Here is a 17,694-nt window from a genome sequence, read left to right on the forward strand (position 1 = left end):
TAAGTCCGCTGTGGCCGCCGGAGACCGGTGGTCGTGATCGGAGGAGCAGCGGAGGAGATTAGGACACATCAAGATCGCCGTAACTTTCGGGTTCGGAGGAGTTTGGGGTGTTGGGTTTTTGGAAAGGACTAAAGAGGGCTTTAAGTTTGAACTCAACGGTTAAGTTCACGTTTGAGCTTCCGCTGAAATCAAACCACTGGGCTTTAGCCCAATTGTAAAAACAAAACACAGAAGTTGGCCCAACCTTCTCAATGGGCTGGGTCTGCTTTGTTACAACTTACGATTTTATTACCATTAAATAAATTTAATAATAAACTCAAAGAACGGTTGGAATCTTCCTTTTTCAATATATATAAAAAAAAAAAAATCACAATTTCTTAAAGCACGCGTTTACTTGTGCACCAAATCTTCATAGTAGACCTGGTATGAGATTATACCAAAAAAATATTTTATATGTGTTAGTAGTTTTAAGAGGTTTCATCAACCATAACCAATACTTTAAATCTAAATAATTATAATTTTTTTTTATCTCAATTCTCATTTATAAAAAAAAATAATAATAATAAAAAAATAAAAACTAGCATTTGTTGATGCTAAGGACAGGTTAGCATGTCAACTTTTTTCAGTTTTTTTTTTTTTTTTTAATATGGTAACATTGGTCACTAGTATGATGAAATGAATATGCAAGAAATACAAAGGTAATGTAAATAAAAATTTAAAAAGGAAATTCAAAATATAATTGCTTTGCATCATTACCATATTACTCTAAAAGTAAACATTAATACAAAATTTTTATTTTTTTTATATTTACATAAAAAGAGCTATCCTGTTTCTTTTTTTTTTTTGGCCATCCACCCTTTTTCTAATATTTCTAGTTATTTTACAAAGGGAATATATATTAAGGTGCCAAAACTAAAATCTGAACAACATCAAGTATTGGATTCTAAAACATCAGATGAACGAAAAAGAAAAAAAGGGAGATGGAGATGAAGGAGAATTTAAGAAGTTCAACTCAGCCTAAGTAACAGCTTAGGCTAGTGATGTATGCGACTGCAATGGAGAAGTCCCTCTTCCGAGCGAAGACCAGAGCCTTGGGGACAGCCCTGACTTGGTGCTTCACTATATTTATGTCCTGGACCACTTGGGCTTGGCCCAGAATTCTTCACGGTCTGAAGAGCTTCCTTCGCCATTTCTCCGAGATAGGTTGCCAACTTCAGTCCTCTGGTTCTCGGTAACATAGCAGCATCAGTCTTGGAGATGACAAGGCTGCTCAAGACGAGGAGAAGAAAAGAGACAGCCTTCAACAAACGTAGTTGTCCACCCATTTTTTGCTAGAAGATGAACAAGTCTATAGTTTGGCTGGCTTTGCATGAATATGTGTAATTAGTAGGCAGATGGTTTAAGTCAGAAGATATTACGAGTTTAATTTATACTACTTGGACGAGTGTCATGAATTGCTTAGTCCGAACAACTTGTGCATATTATTTTTTAACTGAAAATAATTCCAAGTTGCCAGAAATTTTGGGCTACTTTTAGGAAACCGAAAAGAGGAAAAATATTAGGCTCTGTTTGGTTTTAAAAAATGTTTTTTATTTTCATTGTTTAGAAAATAGTTTTTATTTTCTGTTTTTTGTTTTTTAAAAATGTATTTGATAAATGAAAATAAAAATAAGGAAATAAATAAAATATTCAATGATATTATTATTAATGCCATCTAATAATAGATATAATATATATTAATTAATTAACAATATTAAAAAGTTTTCAAATATGATAGTTTACAAAAAATAAGAAAAAAAAATGTACATCCCTTATTTTCACAATTAAAAACATCTTCTTCTTTTTTTGTTTTCATATTTCAACCAATTTTCTTTTTTTTTTTCTAAAAATTTGTTTTTTTTTTCAATTACCTAACATGTTTCCACTCATATTTTTTATTTTCCAAGAAAATGAAAATAGAACATGACTCTATTTTTTGAAACCAAACACTACCTTATGCATTGAAAAAAAAATTATTAGAAATCAAATTATTTAATTTTTGAATTATAATAAAAATAAAGGGAAAGATTTATGTAGTATATATATATGATTTGTCCAATATATCAAAGAGGAAAGAAGATCGTAGGGTCATTGAAATTAGAATTGTAAAATCCATTTTGATGCTCAAATTAATAATTATGTAAGTAAAAAGTTGGTGAAAGAATGAAGGCTTTGAGTTAGAATAAGATTAATCTACATTTTCATTCTTTTACTGTGCAACTTTATACAACATAATTATATAGTTCAAATTAGGTGTGATGCATGCTTCCTCTCTTCATCCGTGGACAAAGCTTTGCTTAGGATAAGTTGTGTACAAGAAACACTTGTCGAGACCACTTTCTACTAGTTTTGCCCTCGTTTTGTACCTTTGACCTGGGGTAGTATTGGACCTAACATAACAGAGGGTATTGGGTTCACAGACTTTTAGATTTTGAAAGAAGAAATAATTTTGGAAAAAAAGTGATATTAAAGAGAAATGAGTAATTTTTAAATTTTGTTAATTTAAGAAATATAAAATTTTTTGTTTGGTTTAGATGAATGTAATATTATTTAATAAATTTTTTTATTATATTATTTTTTGTAATATACGAATAACACATAACATTCATAACACGTTGTACGTGAATAATATGTTATTTTTGTTGAAATTAAAAAATTTAAAGAATTTTATTTTTTAATATTTTTAACAAATATAATTTTACAATTTTAATTACTATCTTTACGTTAATTATCTCTACACAAAGAAAATACAAATTTTATAAGGAATAATACAAAATAAATATATTTTAAATTTTATATGTAATAATATTAATAAAGATACTTGACATTTTATTTTAATTTTGTTGCAAGTAGTAACATCTATTATGTTTTTATCTTAAAAATATGGTTTTAGTTAAAATTTGATAATTTCAAAAATAAAATTTCAACATACATTATGTTTTTATACTCAAAATGCAACTTTTATTAAAATTTCAAAATTTTGAAAATAAAGTTTCAATATCTATTACATTTTTTATTTAAAAAATATGATTTCTATTAAAATTCCATAACTCAAAATGCAATCTTTTTTCAAAATTTTAAAATTTTGAAAATAAAATTTGACATGCATTACGTTTTTTATATTCAAAATGCGACTTTTGTTAACATTTTAAAATTTTGAAAATAAAATTTCAAAATCCTTTACATTTATTATCTTAAAAACGTAATATTTATTAAAAGTTCAAAATTTTTAAAATAAAGATTCAACACCCATTACGTTTTTATATCAAAAGCGTAATATTTATTAAAATTATAACTAAGAAAATTACATTTACTATATAATTTTAAGATAGTAGAAAAGATAATATAATATAAAATATAATTAAATGAGATCAAATGAGATAAAATTTTTATTTTTCATCTTAAACTTGAAAAAAGCTTAGGTAGAAAGTTTTTTATTCTCATACTTTTTTCTTTTTTATACTGTTTGAAATTTTAAAAAATTTTCAAAATCACATTTTATAAACTAAACTAAAAAATCAAATTACGATAAAAAATTTCCAACAAAAAATTTTACTTTTCTCCGAATCAAAACCTCTTTTTAGAGTTTATGCTCCTGCACATGTCACGGGTCGAGACTTAAGCTCCGAATCCGCGCGGCTCCAGGACCCGGGCATTCACCCTTCCGGCATCCCAGATCAGCCTGACCACCATGGTTCACACCCTTGTGAGGTATTGTCCGCTCTGGCCCCTTGGCTTCACGGTTTTGTCCTACAAAAGGTGCCTCACAAGGCGGAGATGGTGTGAACCCTTTTGTACCCCAGGGACCTCCTATTATGTTCGATGTGGGATTCAGGACTCCCCCTTAGGTCCGTGACATTCTCCCACACCCAACCTCGTGACGCCCTCGTCACGGAGGCCGGCCACCCTGCCTACCTCCCTCGAGGCGCTCGGCGTGGATCGAACGGTTTAGGGCTGGCTCTGATACCACTTGTCACGGGTCGAGACTTAAGCTCCGAACCCGCGCGGCTCCGGGACCCGGGCATTCACCCTTCCGACGTCTCGAATCAGCCTGACCGCCACGGTTCACACCCTTGTGAGGTATTGTCCGCTCTGGCCCCCTTGACTTCACGGTTTTGTCCTACAAAAGGCGCCTCACAAGGCGGAGATGGTGTGAACCCTTTTATACCCCAGGGACCTCCTATTATGTTCGATGTGGGATTCAAGACTCCCCCTTAGGTCCGTGACACACACACTTAGATACATGAAGTATAAACATAAACCCTAAATGAGTAATTTTTGGATAACTAAAGCGAATTCATTATATTAATTTAAGATGGCATTGTAATTAGATAACTTATAAATAAACCCTAACCAGTCCTTTCCATTAAAATTAACATTTATAACAGTTTTAAAATATACCCTCTTAATTATTTCTTAAAAATTGTTTTAAAATTATTTTAGAACCCATTCTCAAGTAAAGGCATCACCATTAAAGATTCTCAAAATATGAATTTTACTTTATTGAACTTTTTTTTTCTGTAATAATAATATTTATAATAATAGGCTTATCAATATACTGTTTCATGAGTTGCAAACCGAATTTCCCCGAATATTCTAAACTTTCTCTTCTCTAGATACATCCCCCCACCCAAATTCCAAGATTCTTTACGTATCATGTTCAACTATACTGAACATATATTGTTTGGTAAAGTTGATAAAAATGAGGTTGCTACCCTTAGAATTTAATTCCACCAAGATCTTTTAAAAGGAAAATCTATAGTTTCTACAAAAAGCGAAAGAGGTATGTATAGTTGCCCTTCTGACTTCATTTCCCTGGAAGAATAATTTTCATCCAAAATGATGGATTCCGAATTCTTTTGACTTATTGCAATAACCAAACAAATGGAAGGATTTTGGTGAGTTTCTTTAATTCTGTCATTGGATCATGAAAACTTACAGAAAATATAACACATAAAAAATTAACAAAGCCACAATGCTCTTATTCCCCGTCGTGAGCTGTGAGCTCTATCGGAAGCATATCCTTCAATCTCACGTTATTTATTCCTATTTATAATCATATTTTCTCAACTATTTGCTATGAATTTGTGAGCCTGGTCATGTGCAATAACATTAGTCATATATATATCGGGCTTGATGCCACAGACTTAAAAATCCAAAATTAATCTTGATAAGTTTAATGCTACATTGTAGATTAACCATGCATGCATCATGGGATTTCTTTTGAAAATGATATCATCCTACTTTGGTTTAACTTCCACGTAATATATCTGGCAAACAAATATCATTCTTTATCTTAACAGTGTATAAAAATTCTTTGATGAGTCGTTTTCCGCAGAGTGTTGGCGATATTTTAACGTCTCAAGCCAACAGTGATTTCAATCAATATCATCAAAGATCCCACGGCAATGTTACTTAATTTAAATGTCAACCCAGATTTAAGTTAGGTCAAAGCACACAGTTCCAAATTAGATTAATAATTGATAAAATATAGTAGTTGATTATAACTGAGAATACTGGACCCTTTAGTGTCTTTAGCATTTTAGGTTCAAATTGGCACAATTTTCATCAAGACAGCCATGTTCATCAATATATAGGAGAGATGTGTCCTCTGTATATCTGTGGGAAGAAGCAGAATCTCCATTCTGATTCAAACCCTGAAAACTATTTCAATTTCATAGACTAAGTTGTGGCCCCAAATTGGAATATTGCATGGAAAATTGAAAGCTTAACTGATGTTGTGGCCTAAGGACCAAGAAGCCTAAGTCCAATTTTTGTGCTTATCTTTTAGTGGTGATGGGTGATCCAGATCCAACAAATGCCAATAATGTCATAAAGTGCACGGCAGTTTCAGGCTGTTAAAGAAGGATTTGGAAGTTGACTTTTAAAAAGCCAAAGATTCAAGAGGAATGAACAGCTGGAAGAGCTAGCAGATTTTTTTCTCTGTGGCACAATTGTTTGGGGCATATTTTTCAACTCAGATTGTGGTTTTTAACCAACAACACATGATTGTGGTTCCTGTTCAAGTATGATGCATTTTCAAGCAAATTTAAGAGAAGTTAGAAATTTTACTAGTACAATGAATCATATAATATGGACTATAATTTATTTCGTTCGAAATCCAAATGAAGCCCATGGCCTAAAAAAAGGACAGAGATAAGAGACACCTGGTAAATTTGGTGGTAGAGACTGATAGTCGCCACTTGCCAGTTGCTACCCGTATCTTAAGGGAGGTTGGAGCACGTAATTTGTGCGTAATAATTTGATTTTTAGCACAACAAAGTCCCTAATTTGACTTTTTGTTCATTTCTGTCATTATTCCAGACCAAACTTCTACCTTCGCCCTCCAAAAATCTCAAAATCTCATCCTTTGATGAACCTGCTTTCTTGGTTCCTTGGCATTGAACCTAAGGTGGCGGCACCTTAAGATATTCGAAAAGACACATGATTTGAACAGGTGATTGTTACGTTTACACTGCATTGCCTCTTGAGTCAAGCAAGCCCACCACTAATATTAATTGACAACTTCATCTTAAATACTATAAATAGAATTTCACAATCCTACCATCTTATGCAATCATTCTCATTTGGAACTAATTAAAACACCATTTTAGAGCTTACTAACTGCGATCATATTAAACATGGGCAAAAGATTCTTCATTTTATTTTTGCTTTTTCTTTCTCTCATGTTGAGTTATATGATATCTGCAGCAGAGGCAAGGGCATTGAGGGATTCAAAGTTGCAGTACAGCAATGCTAGTAAAAAGATTCACAAGGGTACGTTTAAAGGGTTGTTTCTTCATGCTGTGAAGGATTCAGGGCCAAGCCCGGGTTTTGGACACAGATACAATAATCTTCAAATTATTGAAGTTGAGAAATCTGGGCCTAGCCCTGGTGAGGGACATAAGTGAATCAGTACGCAATAACAAATAAAGCAGGCTGTCTTATTTGCCGAAGTTGGTGGCACGAAGTGCTGTTCAACGGTGATTATTGTACCATACATATGCTGTTGTGGCTACTGGCTACGCCTCTTGTAACATTCATGTGTCTTAATATAATATCGTTGAACATGTTCACCTTTAATTCTTCCTTTTTTTTTTTCCTTCATTAAATATTCATTCTATTTTGCAATAACTTACTATTAGACAAAAAGCTCGAATCCAATCAAACCAACAAATAGAAACAAAATCAAACAATTAATCAATCACACAAGAGATAATAATTTAATATAATTTAGTCGAATCAACCTACATTCACAGATAAAAAATAAGATCTATTAGTTATAAAAAATTATAACCGTGTAATCAAATCAAACACTCATAACCAATACCCATAAACCTTTTGAATTCTTATAGTCCTATGGAGTATTATCAATCCAAATAAACTCACATTCATGTGAATCATTTCAACACAAAAACACATACTTATATACACTCATGCATTATACCTATGTGTTTTATCTCAGTCTCCTTTAATCCCCTCACATACATTCAAACATATATATCCATAAGACGTAAATCTTTAACACTCTTACGAGCTGTTTATCTCATAAAATCTTACAACTCTCTTATATTTTTTTCTCATACCTAACCTTATAGAGACTTCACTTATTTATAAGCATATAAACTTGCCTATCATAAATCTTTTTTCTCTTATAATTCTTCTCTTGTAAGTCTTCTTATCCATCAATTAATATCTAGTCAATTTCAAACAAATCTTTTATTGGATTTGGGTCACTATTCCTAACAATATCCACATTTACTCAAATTCTATCAAATCATTTGTCTTCATGCTAGAAATGATTGGTTCTAACTATAATGAAATCTCATAATCATCTTTTCTTGTATGTCTTCACGTTTCACGCTTTACACAAATCAATTTTCAAAACACAAACTCAAACTCTTCTCTTAAATCAAGCTCCTATAGATTTATCTTTTTTATATCTTAAACTATCAGCTTTGATACCACTTGTTAGGCAAAAAGTCACAATCCAATTAAGTTAGCAGAAGTGAAATCAAATGATTAATCAACCACACAAGAAACAACAATTTAATATAGTTCGGCCCAATTGACCTATGTCTACATATGAGAAATAAGATCAACTAGTTATAGATAATTACAAACATACTGTAAACACTCTATTTAGTCCGTGGCTCAAATCAATTAGGCTCAAATCTGATCCAAGCGCAATTATCCAATTTCTTACATTTTTTATATCTTATTTATTTATTTATCTTTTTTTATATTTTAGTCTTTTATTTATTTGGTTTTAAAATTTTATCATAAATCATGTCAATAAAATTTATGGAGTAACTTGAGCATTAATCAAGGATAATTTCAGCAATTAAGACTAAAACATGATCTCTTCAAATATTAAAGAAAGATTGAAAAGAAATCAAATCATGAAATCAAAGTTAGATTTAATTTAAAAATTTTAAAGGATTCTGAAAATTAAAAAAAAAATTGAGATAATTTCATAAATTTATTAATCTGATTTTAAAGAGAATCAAGAAAAAATCAATTTAGAGTATAATCAAATCTATAATATTTTCCATTCAATGTAAATCTCTAAAATTTATAGCAAAAGTCCCTATATAAACACCAATCAATCACACACATACATAAAAAAAAAAAAAAAGGATGAAAGAAAAGGTTATATGAAAACTCTTGAGAAAAAAAGAAAAAAATATCATCCAAAAAAAAGATACTATTTTTTGCAATAGTTTTTTTTTTTTTTGAATTCTTTACAGAATCTAAAATTGTGAGAATTTATCCTAATAAGCGACGCAACCTAACTGCTTAGCCTATCCGACTTCAAGAATTTTATTTTATTTATTTTATTATATATTATTTTTTAAATATATTTTTATAAAAACATATTTAAATAAAAGCCTTATCAACAAATTAGAAGGCAATCATTTTTGTAAAAACAAGATTTTACCAATATATTGAAAAATCTTATAATATATTTTTTATTTCAAAAAAATAAAAATAAAAAGCCTTACCAACAGATTTGAGGGCCAATATTTTATTTCTAAAATAAGGTTTTACCAACATATTGGAAAGCCTTATAATTTTTTAAAAAATCAAGTTTTAAAAAAATAATAAAATAATATTTCTTGTCTTTTTGCATAAAATCCTACTAACAGATTAGAGGATAATTTTTAATAAAAAATTTTACCAATAGATGGAAGGACTTCTTTAGTATAAACTTAATTTATAGATATTTATTTTTGGAAGCAAAATTAAGTGAATTCGATGATGAAGCCTTTTCAAAGTGTGACAAATAGTTTTTTTGAATATTCTTGAAGTGAGAAAATATTCTTAAATTATTACCAACATATTTGAGTAATTTAAGAAAAATTTCCTATTTAATGCTTGAATAACTTAAAATCAGATTGGTACCATTTTTTGAATAGCTGTTGTAAGGATGTTATAACTTTTCTCACTCATAACCGTAGTCCCGAACCTAAATTTTAGTTTCGTGAATTAGAATTTACTATTTAAAGATACTTAAGTTAATATTGAGACTCCCTTTAAATGGGACAGATTCTATCAGAGGATTAATCACACATAAACAAAAAAGATTACTGGTGACTCCTTTAGTCTATATCTATTGGTAGGTTTATGAATCTATACGTTATGACAGTTTGATTACTCCACTGGAGACATTGAGAATCAAGCCAATAAATGATTTTCTGTTATCCAAGCCTAACCTAATAAATTTAAAATTTTTTTTCTTTTGTTTGTATTTTTATTTATTTATTTTATATATTTATCATTAATTTGCATATACATAATATGAGCTCTACACCTAAGTTTTGTCCTTTAAAAAAGAGTAAAGTACCTACACCTTTGTGAGATTTCACGTCTCTATATGGGCTAGTGAAAAATTTTCACTCAAATTAAACCCTTTACTCTTGTAGCCTATAATGGGTAAAGAATAGGATGCCTCACTAGTCTATGATGGACAATGATGTAAAAAATAATTTAAAAATTGGTAGAGTCAACCCCAAACCACATATAGTAAGTCGTAATAAACTTAACCCATAGGTAGAGCCATGTTCTTTCTTTTTGTAGAAATAATCCAAATTAGGTCATACCTTTTGAGTTATGTACTAAATTATTTTGTTTTTTTTCTCTTTCTTTATATTGGATACTAACTTTGTTCTTGTTTGTTATTTCTTAAGGTTCACAATTATTTATTTATTTATTATTTATTTTTTATTCATCTATTTTCATTCATTTCATTATCTCACTCATTCATAGATCATTATCATTAATTGATCATGTCATTGCATAATATAAATCTTTTGCTTACATGGGGTAATAATTCAGAATATATGAGTGATCAATTAGAAGCACGAATCTAGGCCTTGGAACTTAACCAAGAGGAATTTAGGCATGACTTATAAGAAATAAAAATGCAACTTACCAAGTTGGTAGAAAGGGTTGAAAATCTTAAAACGACCCATTCTCAAAAGTCTTCATCAACTCTAATCCGTATGTACATTAAATAACCACTTTGTCAGGATCAAAAAACCACTCACAATATTGATGTCGGTTTAAGTCCTGCTAATGCATTCGGTGACCTAAGAAAAGATCAATTCAAAGAAGAAACGAAAGAGATAAGGGCTTTTAACTTTACACCGACTCTGCATATTGGCTCATACCTAAATCACCAACTAGTTATTCCTAAATAACCTTTTTTGGCATCCCAAACAAAACCTATTCTTATTCAACTTCCACAGATTGACCCATACCTAGGTACCTTTTTTATTATGAATTATGCTTTTCAAAACCCTGGTACTTATCAAGCCATCCAACGACCAAGTTTTTTGATGAATCCTTGGGCATATAAACTTAGTTCTAGTCTAAGACCTGAACCTCTAAGTCAAACAGCTACTTAACCCAAAAAATTATTGATTAAAAAGAAAGAGCCCACATTGATCAAATTCTTATGATTTACATTGAATTATTTCTACTATTCTTAAAAAATTATCTAATCGCGTAAGTTCCTCTAGAGCCACTAAAGCCTCATTATTCTAAATGGTTTGATGCTGAGGCTTAATATGATTATCATTTTAGGAATAAGGGCCATTCGATACAAAATTACCTTGCTTTCAAACATAAGGTGCAGGGTTTAATCAGAACTAGTGCATTCAATTTTAGGGATAAATGAGAGCTCAAGATTATTAAGAGGTCATTGCCTAATCATAGTGGCTGAAGAATTTATCCATGATAGTACCATGATCTTAAAGCTAAAAGATAGAACCATGCAATAGATTTTAAGATTTTTTTTTTTTAGGAATGTTTTTAGGTGGTTTTGTTGGAACAATTTTAAATTTTTAATTAAAAATTTTTTTTCTTCTTATTATGTGATGACACTCAATGCATGCATGCATCAATTCATTCATATATAAAATTTTTTTCTTTTTTTTTGCATAAATTTACAGTAGATATTATTCTAATTCTTAATTATGGTAATAAAGGTTCAAGAGCTTGATCATCAAGATAATCTATTTATCACTTATAAAGTCAAAACAACATAGTCGAATTAAGAAATTTGAGAAAACTCAAGATAAAATGAGAGGAGATTTGGCCTAGATAATGAAAATGTTAAAAAATTTAAATAGAGAGAAAAAAGTGGAGAAAGCTCGTGTACAAGCATCTTAAGGGGCACAATCATAACAAGCACCATTTTTTATGGCATACTCTTATCTTGGAATACTTTCAGTACCCATACAAAGATAGCCTTAGGGATATACTATTCTTGGTGGAGATAAATTTGATCCAACCCAAGTCTCTGACAATCCTGAATAGTTAGAACGATTGAAAAAAAGTTTATTTGAAGCAATAAAGATTTAAGTGCTCAAAAAAATATGGATATCATATAAAAGAGGCTTTGAGTTATCGAGAGAATAGATTTCTATAGATCTATAGATGTATCAAAGCTTTGCTTGGTGCCAAATATGATTGTCTCGTCCAAGTTCAAGGTCTCAAAATTTAAAAAATATGATGAAATTAAAAGCCCAATGAACCATGTTATTATGTACTGTAGAAAGATGGCTGCCTATATCCATAATGACAAACTCTTGATTCATATATTTCAAAATAGTTTTATAGGGTATATTGCTAGATGATATGCTTAGTTGGATAGAACTCAAATCACTTTGTGAAAAGAATCGACAAGAGCATTCATAATTCAATACAAGCACATTATATAGTTAGCCCTAGATTGATTGTCTTTACAAAGCATGGAGAAAAAATGTTGAGAGCTTCAGAGAATATGCTTAAAGTTTAAAGGATGTTATTGCCCAGGTTCAATCTCTTTTAATAGAAAATATTTTAATCTTATTTTTCAACACCCTTAAAGCTCCATACTATTAAAGAATGATTGAAAATATAATAAAAAAAATTTACTAACATGGTCATATCAAGGGTGATAATAGAGAATGCCATAAAAAGTGAGAAGCTTAAAGAGAATGATGCAAATGACATGAAAGATATGGGTGTATCGAGAATGAAAAGAGAAAATGTTCAAGCTAAGATGTATAAAGGGAAACAAATTAAAGATTTTACCTAACACTATCTTTATTTGATGTACCAACACTATTAGCCTATCGTAAATAACTTTTATCAACATCTTTATTTTCACCAGCCAGCTCAATAGTCAATTCTTTATCCCTAATCTGTTGCTTGACCTTTGAGCGATTAAAGAAGATAAAAAAAAAAGATTCTAAAGAAAATCTTAATTTCAATTTTTGATATTTTACCTTTGTTGGTAAAGCCCCAATACCTCACCCAATACCTTTGAAAGTAATTTCAAATTTATTTATTAGCCAAGATTTATTATCCAAATGATAAATATGATTATCATATGGAGTAATTGAACACTCGACTAAAAAATAAAAGCAATTGAAAAAGAAGATTAAGAGTTTCATCCATAGTGACACCTTAACTAAAGAGTTTTTAAACAATGAAAAGTTGCTTTATCATAGGTTAATTGTTCTTTGTATATTGATTTCTTGAATATGACGTCATTAGTTTCTGATGAGTTTTGATTGTGTGGGTTTCTACAAATGCATGTGAAAAAATCTCAAAATTTTGGTTATTACTATTAAGAATAAGCATATTGAGCCATTTTCCTGAACATGTTATTTTTTTCAATTGGAAGATTAAAAACTTTGAGAATTTCTATGGATGAAAGTTTAAGAATTTCACCTTATTTGACCATGATGAACCTTAAAATTTATTGATCTTTATTTGGGCTATGAATAATGAGATAGTCAATTAATTTGTAAAATCTTTTAAAGTACTCTCCTAAGCTTTTTTATTTTTGGTGATTTAACAAATATCAAGGTTATTTCAAACACTTCACCACTTAAATTTCTTAAGCCATATTTTTTCAATTTGTTTAGTATTTTGACTTGTATTACATTCATCTTCTTTTTGAATCCTTTACTAAACGATCCTCTATACTCACTTTGGGGCACAAGTCAAATTTACTTAATGTTTTAAATAACCCTTTTAACTATTATGACTGATGAACATTCAGATAATTTTGTTATCAAAATGCATTATGAGTATGAGTTACAAAAAAAAAAAGTTGATTGTGAAATCATGCATATGGGGCATTCAAATGAACCTAGTGTCAATTAGACAACAAGTTGTCTTTTGAGAACTATTTTTAATAAGTATTCATACTTGAAATGAAAAATAACCATATTTCAAATTCCCTTAACAAAAGAAAAATATATCCATTTGCTATCTCTTTTGAGCCTATTGATTATTCTTTTTGAATAAACCCTAACCAAGGATCACCTTTCAAATTTGGGGATAAGTTCAAAAAGAAAAAGATCTCATTAAGATGGCATGTGATCTTGTGCTGAAGGTTAGAAAATAATGTCTTCTATTAAGGAGCAAGCTTGAGACAAGATGAGTTTCAAAAATTTTAAACTCATGCAAAAAAAAAAAATTGAGGGAGAAAAAAGTGAAAAGTGAAAATGTATGTTTTGATAAAAGGAAAGATATCTCTAGAAAAGAAGTGATCCTTGGTTTGATCTCCTGTAAATACATTTTTGGGCTTATTTATCTTGTCTTTCAAAACTTTAAACCCCCAACCCACATTACGTCCTTTAAAAAGTTTATTTTAATCAAGTGTATATATCTAAACTAATGAGCTATTTTTTAGGAAATCACCATCACTTTTTGATTTTTGATGAATTTTGAATGCTCAAATGCATGATGAAATATATAAAAATATATATATATATATATATATATATATATAAAATAATGAAGCTCTAAAGTGAAAACTTGAAAGGGCAGTCAAGAGTAAGATTGAAACTCTGAAAGTAACTCATGACTTTTCATATAGCACCCAAGAGACTTTTCTTTAAAAGCCCAAAGGTATTGATCTCATTATGAAGATTTGGTTTAAAATTTAGGTCTTATTCTTTTTTCAAACCTGAAATTTTAAAGCTGACATAATTGGTTTTGACATTTATTAAAATACCACATATTAAGAACTAAAAGGAGTGCCAAAATAGATTACATTTTAAAAGACTATTTTCAATTATGAATTCAGATGAAAAGATGTTTCTGTTCTTATTCAATGGCCAAATTCTTTTGGTAATTAAGATTCTTCCTAATGTTTCAAACCATTACATTTTTTTGGAAAGACCAAAGTTATGATTCATCATCCTTATTCTAGGCAGTAATCATCAGTTTTTAGAAGATTTGATCATATGTGGAAAAAAGTTATGTGAGGTAATTTCCATTGCTATTCCTGGAAAGTTTCAAGAAATGTTCAAAATGTATTTAATCTTAATTATCGTGGTAGGAGATAGGTGAATGCTATAAGAAATCTTTTTAGGGTAAGAAAATGCCAAATGTAAGGAATCAATATTAAAACAACTCATTAGATGAGAATAATGATTTTTAAGAATAAGAATGTTGAGAATGTTTGCTTTGGTACGTGAAAGAAATTGTCAACTAATTCAAAGGCTATGTCATGAAAAGATGGAAAAAAAAAGTTTTAAGAATCCTATTACCACAATTAAAGACATTTGGTATAGAATTCATGTATTATATTCATTGTATTTTGTGTATTATATTATCACATTCATTTCATATGCTGCATTCATATTTGTCAAGAAAAAGAGATGTTGACTTAAATTTTTGATAAAAAAAACTTTGATCAAATAAAATTTTACCTCAGGGTGTATTTGTTAAAACTTTTGAGTATCAGTCTTAAAAATCTTTGGTAATTCTTTCTAAAATCTCTAGGTACATCTTCAAAACTATTAAACTTTTTTTAAAAATCTTTCGGGCTAAATCTATAAGACCTCTAAACATGATCTTAAAAATCTATAGATATCCAATTTTTTGTAAAAATGGTTGAATATTTGTTTTAAATGAGCTTTTTCAAAGTTTGGTTTGTAAGACCTCCAAGCATAATCTTTAAGTCCTTCAAGTAAGATTCGTAAGTTTTTCAAGCTGAATCTGTTTTAAAGTTTGGTTTGTGAAACCTTGAGGTGTAATCTTTAAGTTTTTTGGGTAAGATTTGTAAATCTTTTTAGCTGAATTTATTTTAGAATCAAGATTTATAAGACCTCTGGACGTAATCTCTAAATTTTTTGTGTAAGATTCATAAGTTTTTTTAGTTGAATCTATTTTAAAGTTTGATTTATAAGACCTTGAGATGTAATCTTTAAATCCTCTAGGTAAGATTCGTAAGTCTTTCGAACTGATTTTATTTTAAAATTTAGTTTGTAAGACATCCAGATGTAATCTCTAAGATCTTTGGGTAAAATTCATAAGTCTTTTGAGCTAAATCTATTTTAAAATTGAGATTTGTAAGACCTTTAAACGTAATCTCTAAGTTTTTTAAGCAAGATTCGTAAGTTTTTCAAGCTAAATTTATTTTAAAGTTTGGTTTGTAAAACCTCTGAACATAATCTCTAAGTCTTTCGGACAACATTCGTAAGTCTTCTAAACTAAATCTATTTTAGAGTCAAGATTTGTAAGACCTTCGAAGGTAATCTCTTAATTTTTCAGGTAAGATTTATAAGTCTTTTGAGCTAAATTTATTTTAGAGTCGAGATTTGTAAGACCTTCAAACATAATCTTTAAGTCTTTCGAGCAAGATTCGTAAATCTTTTGAGCTAAATCTGTTTTAGAGTCAAGATTTGTAAAACCTCCCGACATAATCTCTAATACCTCAAGGCATAATCTTCAAGTCCTATAAGCATGATCTATAAAACCTTTTAGCATGATCTTTTAAAACTTTTAGGTTTTTTTTTTTTTTAAGTTGTGTAACATTTATTTAAAGAAACATTTTTCAATGAATGATTTATAAGACCTTTGGGCTTAATCTTCAAGTTTTTTACGTGATCTATAAGACCTCCTGATATGATTGTTAAAACCTTATGGAGTTTTTTTTAAAAAAAAAAATTATGTGCCTTCATTTTTTAAGAGCTTTAAAAAAAAAGAAGAAGAAAAAAGTTTAAATAATTTGAGCCCGGACATAATGGGTATTTATATCTTTGCACAATTCATGTTTCATAAAAATTTTACAAAGAGGGATGATTGTAGATACCCTATTTAGTTTGGGGCTCAATCCAATTGAGCCTGGATCCAATGCAATCCCAATTGTCCAATTTCCTATATTGCTTTTTTATATCTTATTTGTCTAATTTTTTTTATATTTTAGTCTTTTATTTATTTGGTTTCAAATTTTTATCATAAATCATGTCAATAAAATTTATGGAGTAATATGAGCACTAATCAAGGATAATCTTAGTAATTAAGACTAAAATATGATCTCTTCAAATATTAAATAAATATTGAAAAGAAACCAAATCAGAGAATCAAAATCAGATTTAACTAGAAAATTTTTAAGGGATTCTTAAAATCAAGTAAAATTAAGACAATTTCAAAAATTAATTAAATTGGTTTTAAAAAGAATTAAAAAAATCAATATAGAGCATAATCAAATTTACAATCTTTTTCATTCAATGCAAATCCCTAAAATTTTTAGCAGAAAGCCCTATACAAACACCAATCAACCACACACAAGAAAAAATGGGATGAAGAAAAAGATTATATGAAAACTCTTAAGAAAAAAAAAGAAGAAAAATCATTTAGAAAAAAGATACGATTTTTGGCAATAGCTTTTTTTTTTTTTTTGAAATTCTTTACAGAATCTAAAATTGTGAGAATTTGTTCTAGTAAGTCACGTGGCTTAACCACTTAGCCTATCCAACTTCAGGTATTTTATTTTATTTATTTTATTATCTATTATTCTTTAAATATATTTTTATAAAAACATATTTAAATAAAAGCCTTACCAACATATTGAAAGATAATTATTTTTTAAAAAATAGGGTTTTACTAACATATTAAAAAATTTTATAGTCTTTTTTTTTATTTCAAAAAAATAAAAATAAAAAGTCTTATCAACATATTGGATGGCTAATATTTTATTTTCAAAATAAAGTTTTACCAACATATTTGAAAGCCTCATAATTTAAAAAAAAAAAAATCAAGTTTTACAAAAACAATAATCAAATAATATTTCTTATCTTTTTGCATAAAATTCTACTAACATATTGGAAGATAATTTTCAATAATAAGTCTTACCAACAAATT

The sequence above is a fragment of the Durio zibethinus genome, chromosome 2 (genome assembly GCF_047325235.1).
Source record: "Durio zibethinus cultivar Kanyao isolate XHJ-2024 chromosome 2, ASM4732523v1, whole genome shotgun sequence".
Classification (NCBI taxonomy): domain Eukaryota; kingdom Viridiplantae; phylum Streptophyta; class Magnoliopsida; order Malvales; family Malvaceae; genus Durio; species Durio zibethinus.